This window comes from Dasypus novemcinctus, chromosome X, assembly GCF_030445035.2.
Source record: "Dasypus novemcinctus isolate mDasNov1 chromosome X, mDasNov1.1.hap2, whole genome shotgun sequence".
Classification (NCBI taxonomy): Eukaryota; Metazoa; Chordata; class Mammalia; order Cingulata; family Dasypodidae; genus Dasypus; species Dasypus novemcinctus.
In genome coordinates this window covers 101450645-101470849 of record NC_080704.1, presented here as the reverse complement: position 1 = coordinate 101470849, position 20205 = coordinate 101450645, and positions in this window count along the sequence as shown.

Here is a 20205-nt window from a genome sequence, read left to right as displayed (position 1 = left end):
AATCCATCTACAAAATATCCTCACATTAACAATCTTAACAATCAGTCCAGGGCTTGATTGACCAAACAAATGGATGCCATAATCTAGCCAAGTTGACATATGATATTAATATTAACTACCACAGGGATTGTGAAAAATATGAACACTTTCCAGCATAGATTCTAAGCAGGTTGATAAATAAAACAAATGAGTGGCCAAAGGAGACTCAAATGTATTTTTTCATTAGTGATGTGTATGTTAGGTCTGAGAAGCAATCAAATTTATTAATCCCCACTTCCTGAAGTAGGTCCACTTACTACCCAGTACCAGATCTTATGAAACCAGAATGGGCCTCCTAATGTTTAAAAAAGTCTAGCCTTTGGAGGAGCAGAACAAAATACCTGCTTATTGTGGACAACTCATTCACGGAATGAAGAAAGGTGTTGCTGACCTAAGCATGACTAGTTATTTTTCCCAAATATTCCAATCAGATAAAATATTCAATCAACCTTTCCCATTTGGAATGTGTATAGGGGCAGAGATATGCCAGGAATGTAATGGCAATGGTGCTCTCTTTACCTAGCAGAAAATATCAGGAATAGGGAAGACTTGTTGCTCTGAGAGTGCTTTGTGTCTTTGTATGTTGTGTGGTTTTTGAATATAAACACATTCTCCTTGGAACCTCATTTGTGGAAAGCCTTTTAGGACTGTGTTGAAGACATTTTCTTCCAGAGAGGATTTTAGTTTAATTGCCAAATTGTCCAGTGTACATCCAACCTGCAACTATTATGACAATAATTCTCATCTGGAAGCTCTTCAGACAACATAGATAGTGTGAATTCAAACCCCAAATATTCCCAAGGTCCAGCTTTTGTTTAAAATTTCTAAGGAAGGAAAGATGTTATTTTACCATTCAACCCTGTGCCAAGACTAAGATAGGCAGATTTCCTTACTGCCTCTTTTGTGGGGTGAGATTTGTTTTATTGTTTGTTTGTTTTTTGGTGTCCTTTTTGTTGCTAGTTAATTAATTAAATTATTACTAATTCACCATTACTGGGAGAGTATAAATCATTTTTTAAAACTTTTTATTTTGAAATAATCACAAATTTACAGGACATTTGCAAAAAAATTAAAAACACCATACAGAGAAACCCAACAACATACACCAAGCAGCTCCCTGAGATACCTAGATCCAATAATTTTAAAAGTTTGCTATCTTTTATGTATCATCCTACATACCTATTTTGTGAACATTTGCGAGCAGGTTGTATACATCATATTCCTTGACTACATTATACTTCTATGTAGATTTCCTATGAAAAAGGATATTCACTCTTTAATCACCTTAAATATCATTATCAAGTTCAAGAAATTTAACATCGATATAAATCTTACATTAATTTATATTTCAATGTTTTCTTATGTCCCGATAATGTCCTTTTTTATAATTAATATTTTTTTTCATTTTTCAAAAAGCTTTAGATTACATATATGTTATGTAAAATATATAAGGGATTCCTATATGCCTCTCTCCCTCCCTCTCTCACTTTCTGACATTAACAACATCCTTCTTTAGTGTGGTACATTTGTTGCAATTTATGAAGCCATATTGAAGTATTGCTACTAACTATGGACTACAGTTTACATTTTAGTTTATACTCTATCCCACACAATTTTGTAAGTTATGACAAAATACACAATGGCCTTTATCTGTCACTGCAATGTCATGCAGTACAACTCCAAAGTACTGAAAAGGCCCCCATATTTCTTGTAGTTTCTGGATATCTCTAGAACTCTCAGGAGCCCTGTTATTTTTTTCCCTTGTGGTCTCTTTTTTTTTTTTTAATGTTACATTCAAAAAATATAAGAGGTTCCCATATACCCCCAACCCCTCACCTCACTTCACCCACATCAACAACCTGTTTTCCTGTGTCAGTCAATGAGATCTGGCTGAGACTTGCATAAGCTTTGATGTGGGCTATGGGTGGGAGGGTCTTTATCTCTTCAGAGATAACCTAAACTGTCTGTGACTTGTGGGTGTGGGATGATAAAAGGCTGCAGTCCTGCCCTTGGTGAGCAGGAAACAGTTTAACAATGCAAGGTCTATAAACTTTAAGTATTCAGGGGAAATGCAAACCAAATATGCTAAAAGCTTATCGAATGCCTGAGGTCCATGCTAAAAGTTTACCTAAGATGTGGAAATATATGCTAATTCAAGCCTTTTGAGAACTGAAACAAAAGGACCATTTGGCTTTTCCTCTCTGTATAAAAGGGACTAAAAAATCTTGTTCAGGGCTCGGGATTGAAACAGAAAGTTCCCAAGTCTGGCTGGCCATCAATAAACCATTTTTCCTTCTCAAAATCATTCCTGAGTCCTGGCCTCTCTATACTCAAATAATTGAACCTCTCTCAAATTCTGCAACATTTTTGGCAACCGCAAAGGGACAACAAATGAAGGCCAGAGATGGTAGCATTTTGCTGCCCCTTCCAAATCCCCAAGGAAGCCAGGAGGACTCGGGTGAACCCCAAATCTGGGCGCCCCTGGATTAAATTTAATCCAGAAAAGATGTGGGCTCCACCAGAGTCTTCCCGACAAAAATCGAGGGCAATGGAAGGTCTGAAGAGAAAGATTCTGGGAATGAAAAAGAACTCCAAACATGGAAGAAGGTAAGACTCCCTGGGTGAGCAGAGTCTGGAAAGTCCTAGCTTTAATTGCTAGGAAGGGGAGGCTGATCACCTCCCGAGACAACCCTAGTAGCCCCAGAAAGTTGGCGGGAAGCCGTTCTCTCTAGGCTTGGGAAAAGGAGAAAAACCGGGGAAAAGCCCTGGTGTTTTGGGTTTGTCTAACTGCATGTTAGAATCTGGTACTGGTCTTATATCCACTAAAGGTGTGGAGTCTTGATTTTGATAGGAAGGGTTGTTTATAGGTTCGAGTCCTAATGTCCTGGAGAAAAACCGGGAAAAAGCCCTGGTGTTTTGGGTTTGTCTAACTGCATGTTAGACTCTGGTACTAGTCTTACATCCACTAAAGGAGTGGATGCTTAATTTTAATAAAAAGGGCTATTTATAGGTTCAAGTCATAACGTCCTGGAAATTGGTCTAGATTAAAACAAAACAAAACAAAACAAAACATGGTTACAGGAAAATGGATTGGCTTTTCTAGTGGAGCTTGGTCTGGGTGTAAAGTTTAAACAGTGGAAAAAGTCTAGCTGAAATCTATTGTTATGGTGCTAAATTGTGAATGAATTCGCTTTATACCAAATGTTAAATGTTCTGAGTTTGTGATGGCTGTGGGGGCAGCCATGGTGAAAATATATACATATAAACTTGTGGGTCAGATTAGTGACCTTTGTGCTTCTGTCTGTGTCAGCTCAATGCTAGTGTTGGAGTTGTGTCCTTATGTAAAGTAGAATGCAGTAGAGCTAGAACCCTCCCTTGCCATTGGCAAGGGGGTGAAATGATTATGGGGCAAAACTGAGGAGTCTGGATGTTTGTGCATGCTCTGCTGTCTTGTCTCTGGTCTGCCTCTTTGCCGGGGCTTGAAGGCCATCTGTATCTGTGCCTGTGCCACACACCCAAGTTAATTGGGGCTGCCCCAGTCAGGGTGACTGGGTCCTCTGGAGAGATGCTGAAATTGAGTAGGTTCTGTCTGCCCATTTTGGCCTGAAAGCTAGAAGGGGGGAGCGGCTTGCCCTTTTCCAGCGAGTCCACACCTTCTATTCATAAGCCTCATTCCTGTTTGTTGTGCACCCGACTGCCTGGAAGGGGGGGAAGTGAAGGGGGTGAAAAGCAGAATCAGAATAAATGCAGTAAAGTTCCCTCCATAGGGTGTCAAAGCCAAAATACGTTTGCATTCTGCCCAGGTTCTTAGAAGGTATTGTAGTAACTTTAAGTACGAGAATGTGTTCTGTGAAGGTAAAATTTGTCTTAAAGGTATAAATAATTATAAAAGTTTAACAAAGCATTGTTTAAATTAAGGTATTTAAATGGCTAATTGCAGAAAGTCATTATTAAACAAAAACTGAACTGATAATAATAATAGTAAAAGGTAATTTTATAACAAATTTATTCAATAGCCAGCCTCCCCTGCCAACTTGCTTCCAAAGAAACTGTTTCTGGTATTACATGCTACTAAGTATTTAAAGTGAAGTAAAGTTCATTATTTTAACAAGCTTGTTTAGTATTAATGGCAATTATATGTTGTAAGAAGTTTGCCTGGTAACTTAGTATGTGGGATATATGGAATGTGTTTTTATTGTTAAGGAAACAGAAGATGATTTTGTCCTAAGATAAAATGATTGATTATTGGAAAGAGTAGAGTGTGGGACAAAACCTGAATGAATACTGAAAGTGTAGAAGGTTTGTGGAAGGAAAATTTTTATGATTAAAATTGAGTAAGATCAATATACAAAGAAAATCTGTTTTATCAAAATAGCTTCTTGTGCTTTAACCTCATTTCCTCAGTGTTTGAAAAAGAAAGGGTCTTCTCTTTTAAAGAACGTTATATTCTAGAAATCAAATCCTGAAAAGTAGCTTTTTCTTTCAAACTAACTGGAAGAGATTTATTCTTTTGCTTTAAAAGAAAAACTAAAGTAATATTTAAGTTTATTTAATATGTTATAAGTCAAATAAAAGGTGTTTAAAGGTGTTACAAAATTAAGTTTTTTAAAAAATTAATAAAAACTGTAACTAAGTTAAAATCATTTATAAATGCATTTATATTATAAAACAGTGGAAAGATAATAACTGAAATTATATCTGGGTGAATTTAGCCTGAAATTATTATTTAAGTGTAAACTCTAAACTTAACCTTTCCTTAATTTATGGTTACTTCAAGCCTAACCTCACCCCTTGCCTTTTTCTATGGTTATTTCATAATAGCTTCTGCCCCTACAGGCCAGAGAAGATCTGGGACATCACTGTCTCCTGTCCTGGTATTAGTAACCCTTTCTCTCATGAATTCAAGTGTAAACTAAATAAATTGCTGCCTGATGGAATAAGGTTAAATGACCACTGGAGATTTATTATCTCCAAAATCAAAAAGGTGGGTGGAGCAGGAGAAGTCTCCTGCCTTGACGGTCAGTGTTCCTAAGAGTGGCAATTCATGAGAGAAACCAGTCTGTCTGTCTCCCTGAGGCTTCAAATAGCCTCAGTAAATATATATAAAATTAATCTTGTTGCTTATCCAAAATTCTGCTAATTTCAAAGTAAAATATGAAGTTCTGAAACAAAAAATAGTGCTAAAGCATTGAGAACATTTTGGTTACAATCCATTAATTAAGAAAGAAAATTCTTGTGTAAAATTGCATAGTCATAGTATAAAACTGCACAATCATAGTGCAAATTAAGAAGAGTTTCAGGAGTCTTTAAAATGTTTTGCAGTCACACTTGTTTTGTAAGAATTAGAAGTTTAAAGTAACTAAAGTTATGTTTTTGTGTCTAACTATTCAAGTCTGCCTATTTGCTCAAATCATTGAGGTTAAATATGCAGTTATAAGTAATATATATTTCGGGACCCCAAACTGAGCTAAACAGTATATAAAATAATGCAAATTATAAGTAATATCAATGAGTTTTGTTTCTGTGTTTAACTCTTTGTGTCTGCCCATTTGCTCAGTGGATGTCTTCATACATCAGGATAATAATATCAAATTAACAAATGAAAATTCTTAAAAGAGCTCTATTCAAATTGTTAATTAAATATGCAGTTATATATGTAAATAAGTATTCTTAAAGCCCAAATTAAACTAAGCAGGATGAAAAAGTCATAGAAATCTGATTATAGAAACAATTGGGAAAGGGCCTCCTCTTTGCAAGAGCTTTAAAGGCAAGACTAGGTGTGGTGGATTAAACCTATGTTCTAAGCTAGGGAATTAAGAATCAGTTTGCCTGGTAAATTTCCAGTTTAAACCTTTTGTCAGCCATAAAATGTAAAACAAACAAACAAACAAAGATTAGGTTAGTTTTCACATAAAAGAAAAAAATGTTGATTGGTGTAACCTGGTGGCCTGCTGCCTCAGTCTCCCACTCCCGGGTTGGACAGCAGTGGAGGAGACCAGTTTAGGCCAGTCCTATGGGCAGTGGAAGGATGCCCAAGAAGAAGCTAAGTCAGTGCCATTTCAGCACTAAATTCTATTCCCTATTTGACAAAGGGGAGCAGGTAAAAGTTAAAATGGTTGGAATGTGATAGAGGAAGCAGTTAAATCACAAACTTTTGCATGGGAAAGTTAGATCTCAGATAAGCTGTAACTTCTGAAGTATCCAATCTATGGAAAAACAGAGGAAGAGCTTGCATGCTAGGCTTAGGGGTATAAATTGTGTAGTTTTTCTTTGTTCGGGGCACCAGCCATATCTGGCTCTGTGCCCCTTCTTGCAAGATTGAGAATAAATTCTTTTCTTCTCCACAATCTGGTGAGCCTTATTTTCTTCCAGAAGATTTCTTTCCAACAAAATAAAGGTAATTAGTGGCTCTATTAACAAATTTCAGTAAGTAAAGGAAAGTCCATAAAAACTATGGAGAGATCTTTCCTGGGTTATGATTTAAAAAATTAAGTAATTGTGTAGTGTATTTTAAAACCTGGTAGTCAGTATGCTTTTAAATTATTCATTTTCATAACTTAAACAAAGAAAATAAGTTTTTAGCTTCCTGTAAGGGAAAAAGAGAACATTCCTTGCATAAAATATTGTGGTTTCAATTTTATTTAACTTGAGTGTAATCTCCCATAGTTAATTAATAAATTAAATTAACATATGTATGAAATCTTTAGAGTAATGAAATTTGTAAGTTCATATTGGTGAAATTATGCTAAAGGAAAAAGATTGTAGATATGCTCTCTTAAATAGAGTTAATTTCTTTCATTGGTAATTGTAATTTAGTAAGTTTATTTAAACATGAGGTGTCTAGTCAATGTGGTTATAGTCAATTATAAAGAGTTTGTAAAACATCTTCCAAACTGAAAATGTTTAAATAGTTCTAGTTCTAGAAGTCATTGTTAACTAAAAAACTTAGATTGTTATTGGTAACAGAAATAACTTCGTGATAATAAAACCTGTCTGAAGGCCACTGCAAAGTACACATTTAAGTAAATGGTAATAAAAAGTTATCTTGATTCTATTGGAAATATTCTGTTTTCATTTTAACAATGAAAAATATTTTTTTCCTCTATTACTAAAGTAAAGTACCTGCTGTTATCTTCATGGTAAAATTGTGTAAGTAAACAGTCATTTAATACATGATGTGTTGCATTAAATTGATTAAAATATATATATAAATAAGGAATAAACTTTAACATTATCAAATTCTTTTGTGCAATCAAACCAGGCCTTGTATACATTGCATTTTGCCTCTCCATGTGAGTTATGGGCTAGGCTGGTCATTGACCCCTCAATTAAAAATATTTGCTATATCAGCCTCTGGTTCTGCTCCTGAAGTTGATGAAAACTATGTTGCAGTTTCAAGCTCCTGCAACAGCCAATAATGACTCAGTACAGCCAAGTGTACAATGGATATCACCTCCAGACTGGCACCGTTCCATAGTGCCAGAGAGCACTATGCACCAGGCTAGTAGAATACTGGAAAATCTCTCTAAGATCAAGATGCTTCGACTTGCTCACTGCGTTGAAGAACATGCTAAGTGGAGCCATGATACTAAGTGGAGTTTCACTGTAAGTGAAACTTAAACACAATTGACATTATGGCCTGCTCTCATGGAGAGATAACATGTAAAGTGTTACAAACCTGAAACTCAAAACTAATAATTGCAACTCTGAATCCTTATGGATTAAGTAATACATTAGTTAATATTAAGTGCTGTACTTTTATCCTGTACTAAATATATGCCTAATAATTATAACGTTATCTTTTCTATTTTGGATCAATGCAGAAGTATATTAGACATGTTAAATTCCTGGTAAAATCATTTTCTAAACAGTTAATAAACATGTCCATAGAATAAGGTGGCAGTCTTAGCCAGTCTCAGTCAACTTCTATATTCTACTGTACTCTGCTGTGTAGCAAAGGTGAGGCTTGCTTGCTGATAGTGAGTCACCTATTGAACAAGTCAAAATTGCTAGAAATTGTACAATTAAAACCAAGGTGTAAAAAAAACCTTTATTCTGTAGTTCTGATCACTCCCACAGGTGAAAACTAAGAGAATTTCCAACTTAGTGTTCTAATCCTGAGTGAAGCCAGTTGCCCAAGGAGTGCCAGTTGACCAGGAGCATCTGACAGAGTGAATGAGTGCCAATCATTGAACAGCTTGGAATGTGTCTTCAGACAAAGCTAAGTGTCTGTTGCAATTTTTCTCTAAAGATGAATAACTTAAAAAAAAAAAAGAATATATATGCTGTTCCCACCAGCTTTTAAGAAGGAGTGCCATCTTTATAGGCACCTAACCTTGTCTACCTCTGTAATCCAATGTCCTCTTTTAAAAACGTGTATCCCAAATTTTTAATTAAGTTTGTTTCTTTCAGAATGAACATCTTATTAACCATATGAAAACTTCATCCACCTTCGTACAGAATGCCAGATCCATCTTCCTCCAGTTAAAATAAATTAAGAGTTTTACACCTTATTAGGCAATGACTACTTCCCATGGCCAGCGGGAAGCAGTTACAGAAAAGAGATCGTCTCCCTTCAGCACCCCTTTTAAATTAAAGGTGTAAACTCTTCAAGGGTAAAATAAAATTAATAGATGGATCTGGAACCTGACTGGAAATCCACATGAGTGCCAGTGGCCGCAGGATGACTGCAGGAGGCCCCCTCCCCAGGATTCTGCTGTCCAGAATGAAAACTCCTAAACTTTTAAAAACAGTACTGGATGCTACACTAAAGATTGATAAATAATCAATCAAAACAACAAACAGCCATCCACCTCATAGCTCCAACAATAATTATGCCAAAGCTTAGCAAGTTAAACTTTGGCAAAGGCGGGAAATGATGTGGGCTATGGGTGGGAGGCTCTTTGTCTCTTCAGAGATAACCTAAACTGTCTGTGACTTGTGGGTGTGGGATGATGAAAGGCTGCAGTCCTGCCCTTGGTGAGCAGGAAACAGTTTAACAATGCAAGGTCTATAAACTTTAAGAATTCAGGGGAAATGCAAACCAAATATGCTAAAAGCTTATCGAATGCCTGAGGTCCATGCTAAAAGTTTACCTAAAATGTGGAAATATATGCTAATTCAAGCCTATTGAGAACTGAAACAAAAGGACCATTTGGCTTTTCCTCTCTGTATAAAAGGGACTAAAAAATCTTGTTCGGGGTTTGGGATTGAAACAGAAAGTTCCCGAGTCCGGCTGGCCATCAATAAACCATTTTTCCTTCTCAAAATCATTCCTGAGTCCTGGCCTCTCTATACTCAAATAATTGAACCTCTCTCAAATTCTACAACAGCATAACCTCTGGAATGACCTCCCAATTCAATTTGAAATCTCTTAGCCATGAAAACTCATTTCTTTTTACCATTTCCCCCTTTTGGCCAAATTCTTTTTCCAGATGCACTGCTAGTTGGTGCTTAGTAATAATCCCTTGTTGCCAGAGAGACTTATTCCCAGGAGTCATGTCCTAGGCCAGCGGGAAGGTAGTGTGTTTATAAGCTGAGTTTGGTTTAGAGAGAGGCCACATTTGAGCAACAAAGATGCTTTAAGGAGGTAACTCTTAGGCAATATATAATACTAGGCTAAGTTTCAATTTCACAAGAGAAGTTTCATAAGTATAATTATCACTGTCAAGGACCTAGCATATGGTATGTCTTCCTTCACTAGACATTGCCCTTGCACTTGGAGGATTCTTGCAGTCCTATTAGAGAATGTAGCAGAATTCCCCAGAATGGGAATTCAGTATTCTTTTGTTATTCTGTGGTTCTCCACCCACCAAGACAATGTTCCATAAACACTTGAATGTATTCATATGCCTTAGAGGCATGCCCCAGGTGAACACCTTCCCAGGTGTCCCTACCTCACTGACACCTCACACAAGTGATCCTCCACTGCTATTGCTGTGACCCTTTTGTGGTCCAAAGCCTCTCCAAAAGTGAAGACTACAAAATAACTGAATAAAATTAATAAGAAAATGAAATAAAAATTTAAAAAATAACCAAAGTAGTACAAAAAACACAATTTGAAAATTGTCTTTCATCACTGTAAGGTCTGTTTTCTTTTATGTGCGGTGGCAAATTTTTTTTTTTCATTTTATCTTCAAAGGAGCTTTAGGATACAGAGAAGTCACATAGAGAATATGGGTGTTTCCCATATAACAAATACCATCCCCATTTTCCCCTCTTCCTTATTAATAACACTTTACATGTGGATGGTACAATTGTTACAATTGATGTACAAGTATTGAAGCATTGCAACTCACCATGGTCAATGGGTTGCATTCCAGTTTACATTTTGGATTGTACACATTTATAAATATTGACAAGATTTGACCTGGCCTATATGCATTCTTGAAGGATCCCGCTGAACAATTCTAATGCCCCAAAAATGCCCTATATTCCATCTATTCTATTCTTCCCTACCCCTCCCTTCAGAAACTATGATAATCACTAAATTTCAACTGTTGAATAAGATTCATAGTGCCTTGCAATAATATAGAGAGCTTGACATATTGGTCTGTTTTCTTTCATTAGGCACTGCCTATGTTCTCGAGGGATTCTCCCCCTCTAATTGAGAATATAGCAGGACTCCATACCATAGAAGTTTAATATTTTCTTGTTTATTGCGTGGGTCTCCACACATTTATATAATAAACTATGAAAAGATGAAAACTTAGATATTACATAGAAGCCTGTAACAGGTACAACCTATGCTGTATACCCCCCACACCCAGCATTCTACACCAGTAACCCTCCACAGCCATATTTGCCAAAATATTTCCAATATTACATCTTTAATCAAAGACCTCCAAATCCCCAGAGTTAATCTGCTCCTTCCCTTGAACCTCCCCCCAGCCCCATGGATGTTCCAACTTAACTCCCCCATTGTATTCTTCCTCACAGACAAGCACCGCTAAACTCAACTATTTAAATGCACCACTCTCACACCCATCCACTGTGCAATCACACCCTTCCCCCTTAGCATAGATTTTGACCATATGGGATTAGTTTACCACTCTCTACTTCCTTTCTGGCTTTGGTAAACCTACCTTCCAGACTCCAGCTCTGCTACTTTGCTCAATTTACTTAATTCCTATCAGTGAAGTCATGTAATATTTGTCCATCAGTGCCTGGCTTACTTCACTCAATATGAAATGTTCAAGATTTTTCCATGTTATCCCATGTGTTAATACTACATTCTTCTTACAGCTAAGCAAAATTCCCTTGTATGTGTATACTACAATTTGCTTACCCATTCATTTGTTGATGGGCATTTGGGTTGCTTCCAACTTTTGGCGATTGTGAATAATGCTGTTATAAACATTGGCATGCATATACCAGTGCATACCAATGAACCATCCTTGCATATCTGTTCATGTCCTTGCTTTCAATTCTTCTGGGTATATACACAGCAGTGGCATTGCTGGATCATATAGCAGTTCTTTGGTTAGCTTCCTGAGGAACAGCTAAACTGTTATCCACAATTACTGCAGCATTCTATACTCCCACCAGGCGCGGATAAGTGTTTCCTTTCCTCGACATCCTCTCCATCACTTGTAGTCCTCTTTTTCCAATAGCCACCAGTCTAGTGGGTGTAATATGATATCTCATTGCTGTTTTGATTTGCATTTTAGTAATAGCTATTTATGTTGAATATCTTTTCATGTGCATTCCACCATTTGTATTTCTTCTATGGAGAAGTGTCTATTCAAATCACTTGCCCATTTTTAAATGACTTATTTGCCATTTCATTTTCAAGATGTAGGGTTTCTTTATATATGTTGGGTATTAAGCACATATTGGGAAGTTGTTACCAAATATATTTTCCCACTGAATAGGCTACCTTTTCATTCTCTTAACAAGCTCCTTTGAAGTGCAAAAGTTTATAATTTTTGGGAGGTCCCATTTATCTATTTTTTTCTTTCATTGCTCATGCTTTGACTGTAAAGTTTATGAAATCATTTCATACTACAAGATCTCATAGAAGTTTCCCTACATTATTTTCTAGGAACTTTATGGTCTTGGCTCATACATTTAGACCTTTGAACCATCTTGAGCAAATTTTTGTATACAGTGTGAGATGGTGGTCTTCTCTCACTCTTTTTTTTTAATTATTTATTTTTAAAAATTACATTAAAAAATATGAGGTCCCATTCAACCCCACCGCCCCCACCCCCCACTCCCCCCACAGCAACACTCTCTCCCATCATCGTGACACATCCATTGCACCTGGTAAGTACATCTCTGAGCATCACTGCACCCCATAGTCAATGGTCTTTTTGATATGGATATCCAGTTCTCTAAACACCATTTGTTGAAGAGAACATTATCTCCCAGTTGAATGGGCTTGGTAACCTTGTTGAATATCAGGTGACTGTATAAGTGAAGATCTATATCAAAACACTCAATTTTGTTCCATTGGTCAGTATGTCTTTCATTGTTCCAATACTATGCAGTTTTGATTACCGTTGCTTTGTAGTTCTTTTTTAAAGTCAGGTAGTGTGATTCCTCCAATTTCATTTTTCTTTTTCAATATGTCTTTGGCTATTAGGGGACACTTGTCCTTCCACAAAAATTTCATAGTTAGCTTTTCCAATTCAGTACAAAATGCTGTTGTAATTTTTATTGTGATTTCATTAAATCTGTAAATCAATTTGGTTAGGACAGCTATCTTAATGTTTAGTCTTCCAATCCATGAACAGGGCATGTTCTTTAATTTACTTAGGTCTTTGATTTCCTTTAACAATGTTGTGTGGTTTTCTGCATAAAGTCCTTTGCATCTTTAGTCAAGTGTATTCCTAGCTATTTGATTCTTTTGGTTGTTATTGTAAATGGATTTTTTTTCTTGATTTCCTCCTATGAGTACTTATTACTGGTTACAGAAATATTACTGATTTTTTGAGTTGATCTTATATCCTGCCACTTTGCTTAACTAAATTATCACCTTTAGAAACTTTGTTGTAGATTTCTCAGGGCTTTCTATGTATAGGGCCATCTGCAAATAGGAAAAATTTTACTTCTTCCTTTCCAATTTGGAGGCCTTTTAAATCTTTTTCTTGCCTAAATGCTCAAGCAAGTACTTCTAACACAATGTTAAATAAACATGATGACTTTGGGCATCCTTGTCTTGTTCCACATCTTAAAGGGAGAGCTTTTTACATTCCATGATTGAATATGATGATAGCATTGTTTTTTTCATATATATTCTTTATCAAGTTATCAAGTTTCCTTTTATTCCTATCTTTTGAAGTTTTTTTTTTAATCAGGAAAGGGTTCTGTATTTTGTCAAATGATTTTCCTGCTTCAATAAAGATGATCATGTGAGTTTTTCCTTTGATCTTTTAATGTGATGTCATTACATTGATTAATTTTCTTATACTGAACCATCCTTGCATTCTAGAGATAAAACCCACTTGGTCACAGTGCATAATTCTTTTTTGTTTAATACAATTAGAAAGTATTTTGTTGAGGGTTTTAGCATCCAGTTTCATCAGAGAGATTGGTCTGTAATTTTTCTTTCTTTTGGCATCTTTACTTGGCTTTGGTATTAGGGCAATGTTGGCATCAGAGAATGAGTTAGACAATGTTTCTTCCCCTTCTATTCTTTGGAAGGAGTTAAGCAAGATTGGTGTTAGTTCTTCCCAGAATGTTTAATAGAATTGACATGTGAAGCCATCTGGTCCTGGGCTCTTCTTATTTGAGAAGTTTTTATTTAGTTTTTTTTTTCCCTTAATTTTTCTTTATTAGAGAAGTTGTGGGTTTACAGAACAGTTGTGCACATTCCTAGATACCACCTTATTATTATTAATTTTTATACATTTTAATTTTTTTAAAATTTAATTCCCCCCCTCCCCCGGTTGTCTGTTCTCTGTGTCTATTTGCTGCGTCTTGTTTCTTTGTCTGCTTCTGTTGTCATCAGTGGCACAGGAAGTGTGGGTGGTGCCATTCCTGGGCAGGCTGCATTTTCTTTTGCACTGAGTGGCTCTCCCTAGGGGGTGCACTCCTTGCACATGGGGCTCCCCTATGCAGGGGACACCCCTGCATGGCACGGCACTCCTTGTGCACATCAGCACTGCGCATGGGCCAGCTCCACACAGGTCAAGGAGGCCCAGGGTTTGAACCACGGACCTCCCATGTGGTAGACGGATGCCCTAACCACTGGGCCAAGTCTGTGTCCCATTAATTATCTTTTTTAAAGATAGTAAATCACACAAAACATTACATTAAAAAACATAAGAGCTTCCCATTTACCCTACTCCCCATCCCCTACTCCCATCATGTTTTAATTGTATTTTCGAAGATACATAGATCACAAAAAATGTTACATTAAAAAATATAAGAGGTTCCAATATACCCCCAACACCTGCCCCACTCCTCTCACATCAACAACCTCCTTCATCACTGTGGCACATCCATTGCTTTTGGTGAATACATTCCAGAGTACTGCTACACCACATGGATAATAGCTTTTATTGTAGTTTACACTATCCTCCAGTACATTCAGTGGGTTATTATTTGGGAAGTTTCTGATGACTAATTCAATCTTGTTACTTGTGGTTGTTGTGAAATGCCTGCTGAGTTAAGCAATTTCTTCTTTTGTCAATGTAGGCTGCTTGTGTGTTTCTAGAAATTTGTCCACTTTTTTTATGTCATCCATTTTTTGGCATGCAATTTGTCAAAAGATCCTCTTTTTAGATTTTTAAATAAAATTTTATTTAAGTATCTCATTCATACATGAATGTATATTAATAATAAATCTATAGTAAAATTTGTGAATTTAGAAAACAAACATGCATATTATCATACAAGGTTCCCATACATCTCCCCATGACCAACACCTTGCATTTTTGTGAAACATTTATATCAAATGAAAAAGAGCATTGTCAAATATTACTACTTATTATAACCCATATCTTACATTTAGTGTACGTTTCACCAACCTACCAAATTACTAACACTTATATTAGTGTTCTATATTGTTATCATTCAGGAGAATACATTTTCATATTTGCCCTGTTACCACAGTCCATCATCCACCACTGCATCTGTGCATTATATATTAATATACTTGGTACAATTCATTCAAAGTGGAGGAGAATGGAAGACAGACTTTAAAAATAAAATCCAATTTTCACCACACAGTTATGTTGTCAATTTTAGAATGTTTTCATTGTGCCATGAGAAGATATTTAAGCCAGGGAAATGTTAATACAGATTTATGTGTTTTTCTTTAAATGTTTAATTGTCTTTTAAAAAGATACATAGATCACAAAAATGTTACATTAAAAAATATGAGGTTCCCATATACCCCACTCTCCATCCCCTCACTCCTCCCATGTCAAAACCCTCTTTCATCATTGTGGCACATTCATTGGATTTGGTGAAAACACTTGGGAGCACTGCTGCACCACAAGGATTATAGTTCACATTGTAGTTTACACTCTACCCCAGTACATTCAGTGCGTCATGGCAGGGTATATAATGTCCAACATCTGTCCCTGAAATACCTTTTATGACAACTCCAAGTCCTGAAAACACCCCCATATCACATCTCTTCTTCCCTTTCCCTGCCCTCAGCAACCACTGTGGCCACTTTCTCCACATCAATGACACTATTTCTTCCATTGCTAGAGTCACAATAGTTCTATATTAGAATACCAGTAAGTCTACTCTGATCCATATTTTATTCCTCCATCCTGTGAACCCTGTGAAGGTAATGTTCACTTCACCTCTAAATCAAGAGGGAGGTTAGGTCACACATGGATGCAATTCTCCTACTTGCAGTTGTAAGCACTCTCAGTTCCCTGGTGTGTTGGTTGACCATCTTCACCTCCCAGTTAGCTGACCTGGGTAAGTCCAATGAACCTGAGAGCATGAGTTTCAACTCTGCTGAGGCTCAGGTCCCAGCTGGCACATGACATGGCTAGTCCAGAGATTCAGGTCTCCTGAGTATACAACCAAGCCCAGCACCAATCACAGGTTCAGAAAAAGTGACAGAAAAGGCACATGTAGAAAGGTCACATCTATGATACTCTTCATATCCCCTTCTTCATTTCTTATTTTTTGCATTTATATCTACTTTCTTTTTTCCTTTGTTAGTTTAGATAAGGTTTTGTCAATAATATTAATCATCTAGAAGAATCAGTTTTTGGTTTTGTTCATTTTTTCTAGTGCTTTCTTTTAATTTTTATAAATTAAAAAATTATTTTAAAGATACAGAGATCATATGAAACATTACATTAAAACTATAAAAGGATCCCATATACTCCCACTCCCCATCGCCATCTCCTCCCACATCACCAAATTCTTTCATCAGTGTTGCACATTAATTGCATTTGATGAATATATTTTGGAGTACTGTTATGCAGCATGGACTGTAGTTTACATTGTAATTTACACTCTCTCCCAGTCCATTCAGTGAGTTATGGCAGTACTTATTTTCAACTTCATTTAGCTCTGCTCTAATCCTTGTTATTCCCTTCTTTATACTTGCTTTAGGATTAGTTCCTTTTTCTTCTAATTCCTCTAAGCATGCACTTAACTCTTTGATTTTAGCTCTTTCTCCTTTTTCCTTGTAGTCAATTATGGATATAAATTTCCCTCTCAGCACTGCTTTTGCTGCATCCAAAAGGTTCTGATAGGTTTTATTGTCATTTTCATTCATTTAAAGGAAGTTAGTGATTTCCTTTGCAATTTCCTCTTTGATGCTCTGAGCCCATTGTTTAATTTCCATATGTTTTTTCCTAATTTGTTTCTGTGCCCTTACTGATTTCCAGCTGCATTCCATTGTGGTCAGAGAAATTACTTTGTATAATTTAAATCTTTCTGAATTCATTGAGAATTGTTCTGTGGCCTAGGATGTGGTGTCTCCTAGAGAATGATTCATGTGTACTTGAGAAGAATGTATATCTTGCTGTATTTGCATATACTGTCATGTATATGTCTATTAGGTTTAGATCTTCTAACATATTATTCAAGGTTTCTGTTTCTTTATTGATATTTTTTGAGATATTCGGTCTAATAGTGATAATGGTGTATTAAAATCTCCCACTATAATTGTACTGGCATCCATTCATCTAATTATTTATCCAATATTTGCATCATGTATTTTGATATGCCCTGGTTAGGTGCATAAATGATTTTGATTGTTCTTTCTCCTTCATAGGTTATCCATTTTATTAATATATGCTGTCCATCTTTGTCTCTTACAATATTTTTCCACTTAAAGTCTATATTTTTCTGTTATTAGTGTAGCTACTCCTTTTCTATTTTGGTTTCTGTTTGTGTGTACATTTTTTTCTCAATCATTCACTTTCAACCTCCTTGCATTCCTGAGTCTAAGGTGAGTTTTTTTGTAGACAGCATATAGAAGAGTCATAGTTCTTTATCCTTTCAACCAATCTGTGTCTCTTGAATAGAGAAGTTAATCCATTAATATACAATATTATTACTCTCAAGGCATTGCTTACATTTGCCATATTTTCCTTAGTTTTACATATATCATATGTTCTTTTTATTTCTTTTTATCTTTTTAGTTATTCTTACCAGTAATTTTCCTTCCTAAACTCTCTTCCAATCCTCTCTCTCTTGTTTTTTTTTCCTTTCAACATTCAGAATTCCCTTTAGCATTTCTTGAAGTTGAGACTTCTTGCTGATATACTCTCTTAATTTCTCTTTATCTGTTAGTATTTTGAACTCTCCATCATTTCTGAATGCCAGATTTGCTGTATAAAGAATTCTTGGCTGACAGTTTATTTTTCTTTTAACACCTTAACTATGCCATTGAACAGCCTTCTTGCCTCCACAGTTTCAGATGAGAAATCAGCACATAAACTTATTGAGCTTTCTTTTATGTGATGATTCTCTTTTCTCTTGCTTCTTTTAGTATTCTCTCTTTGTCTTCAGCATTGAATGATTTGATAACTATATGTCTTTGAGTAGGCCTGTTAGGATTTATAGTATTTGGGGTTTACTGTGCTTCCAGGACCTGTACATCCATGCCTCTTTAAATAGTTGTGAAATTTTCAGCCATTATTTGATTCAATGTGCCTGCCCACTTTTCCTTTTCTTCTACCTCTGGGATTCCTATAATGTGTATGGTTATGCGCTTTGTGTTGTCATTCAAATCCCTATGTCCCTTGTGAATTTTTTTTCTATCTTTTTATCTGTATGTTTTACTATCTGTCTGATTTCTAATGTACTGTCTTCAACATCACTGATTCTTTATTCAGCTTGTTCAAACCTGAAGTTATGTGCTTCCAAAGTATTATGGAATTCTTGCATTGTGCTATTCATCACCATCAACATATATTCTTTTTTATGTATGTTTATGATCTCTTCAGTATGTTCCTCCAGTGTCCTCTAAATATCTTTTATCTCTTCCTTCATTTCATTGAATTGATTCAAAATATTTGTTTGTAAATCCCTAATTAATTGTTCCATGCTCTACATCTTTCTCTGTTTTTTAGTTTGTTCATTAGACTGGGCCATGTTTTCCTTTTCCTTAGTATGGCTTGTAAGTTTTTGTTGATGTCTAGACATCTGTATATCTTGATGGACTTATTTGTTTGGTGATCTTCTATTTCTACTCTAGGATTTCATTTTTTGTTTCTTTGTGTGTGATAAGGTTCCTTTTTGATATTTCATTCTTCTTGTTTTATAACCTTGCAGTTATCTGTGTTTCTTTGAAAAAATATTAGGACTAAATAAAAGGAGAGAGATAAGATGAGAAAAATAATAGTAGTAATAATAATAAAGTAGAGTCTATAAATAATAAGGTTAGGGAAATTAAAAAATAATATGGGTAAAAAACTATAAAAATACAATTGAATAAGAATTTTTAAAAAGTGTAATAGAAAAAATGTAACAAGAAACAAAGTAGAGAGAAAAAATAGAATTAATGAAAACTCCAGACAGACAAGAAGAGAATAAAAGAAAGAACAAAGGGAGAAAGAGAAAAAAAGAAAACCAAACAAGAAGACATGGAATGAAAGAAAAGTAACAGAAGTCAGAAGATAGAAAAATAAATGAAAGAAAAGAAATACAGTAAGTTGGAAAAATAAGTAAAAGAAAAAAAATGAAACAAAGAGGGGAAAAGACATTAAACAAGAACCAAAACAGCAACAAAAATTGAACAAATCAAGATAAACAGCCTTTCCTCTTTGACTCCTAAGGATCTTCTCAGGTTGGTGCTCATCAATTACTCACTCTGCACCCCGCCATCTGCAGGTGATGTACCAAGTTTTAGTGAATAAAATAGAGGAAAAAGAAAAAAAAGAGAATGGATAAAAGGTACTAGCTGTGTGCCTGATCACTTGGTGGATCACTCCTTGGATCCCTTTTATTAGGAGGTACTGGGAATTGAACCAGGGACTTTCTACATGCAAGGCAGGAATTCCTCCATTGAACTACACCAACTTTTAAGATAAATAGGCTTCTGAAAGCTTATCTGGCTCTTCCCAACCCATTTCCCTCAGGTTAGTTGAAATTCTAATTGTTTTCGGGTTCGGGTTGGTTAGGCAACTATCTCTGCCCCCCTCCCTGACCTAGTTCCTCTCTCCCATGGTGGCTGGGTGTGACAGCCTGCCTGAGGGGATCGCCCCTCCTCTCTCTGCAACGCCACCTCAGTGATGGCTGGAGTCCTCCCTGAAATTCAAAGAGCTCCTCAGTGGCCAAACGCACCAAAGGACAAAAACACTCTCCACCTTCTGCCAGAACCCTCTTCTTCCCAGGGAATGCTTCCTCCCATTAAGCTGGCTGGTGAGAGCCCAGGGTTTCAAGGAGACTATTTGCCTTGAGGATGGGGCTTATGCACCTACTGTTTCCAGCCACAGGGGTGAGCAACTCTCGGTTTTCCCGTGGACACTTTGTCTCTTTTTCCCACTAACTCCTGGACGATGCCCTGCAGCCTCTGTTCTGCAGATTCCCAAAGCAGCTCCCTTGGGTAGGCTTTTTCACTTTATCTGCTGTTTTATTGTGAGAGAGATGTGCAATACCTACCTACGTCAATAACATTTTCCCAGAACCTCAAGAGAGTATAATTCTTTGAGGTCTAATCTTGTTGCCAAACCTTCAACAAATTGTCCTTCCTTGTGTGGACATAAGGCTTTGTTTTCAAGCCTTTGTGTACCA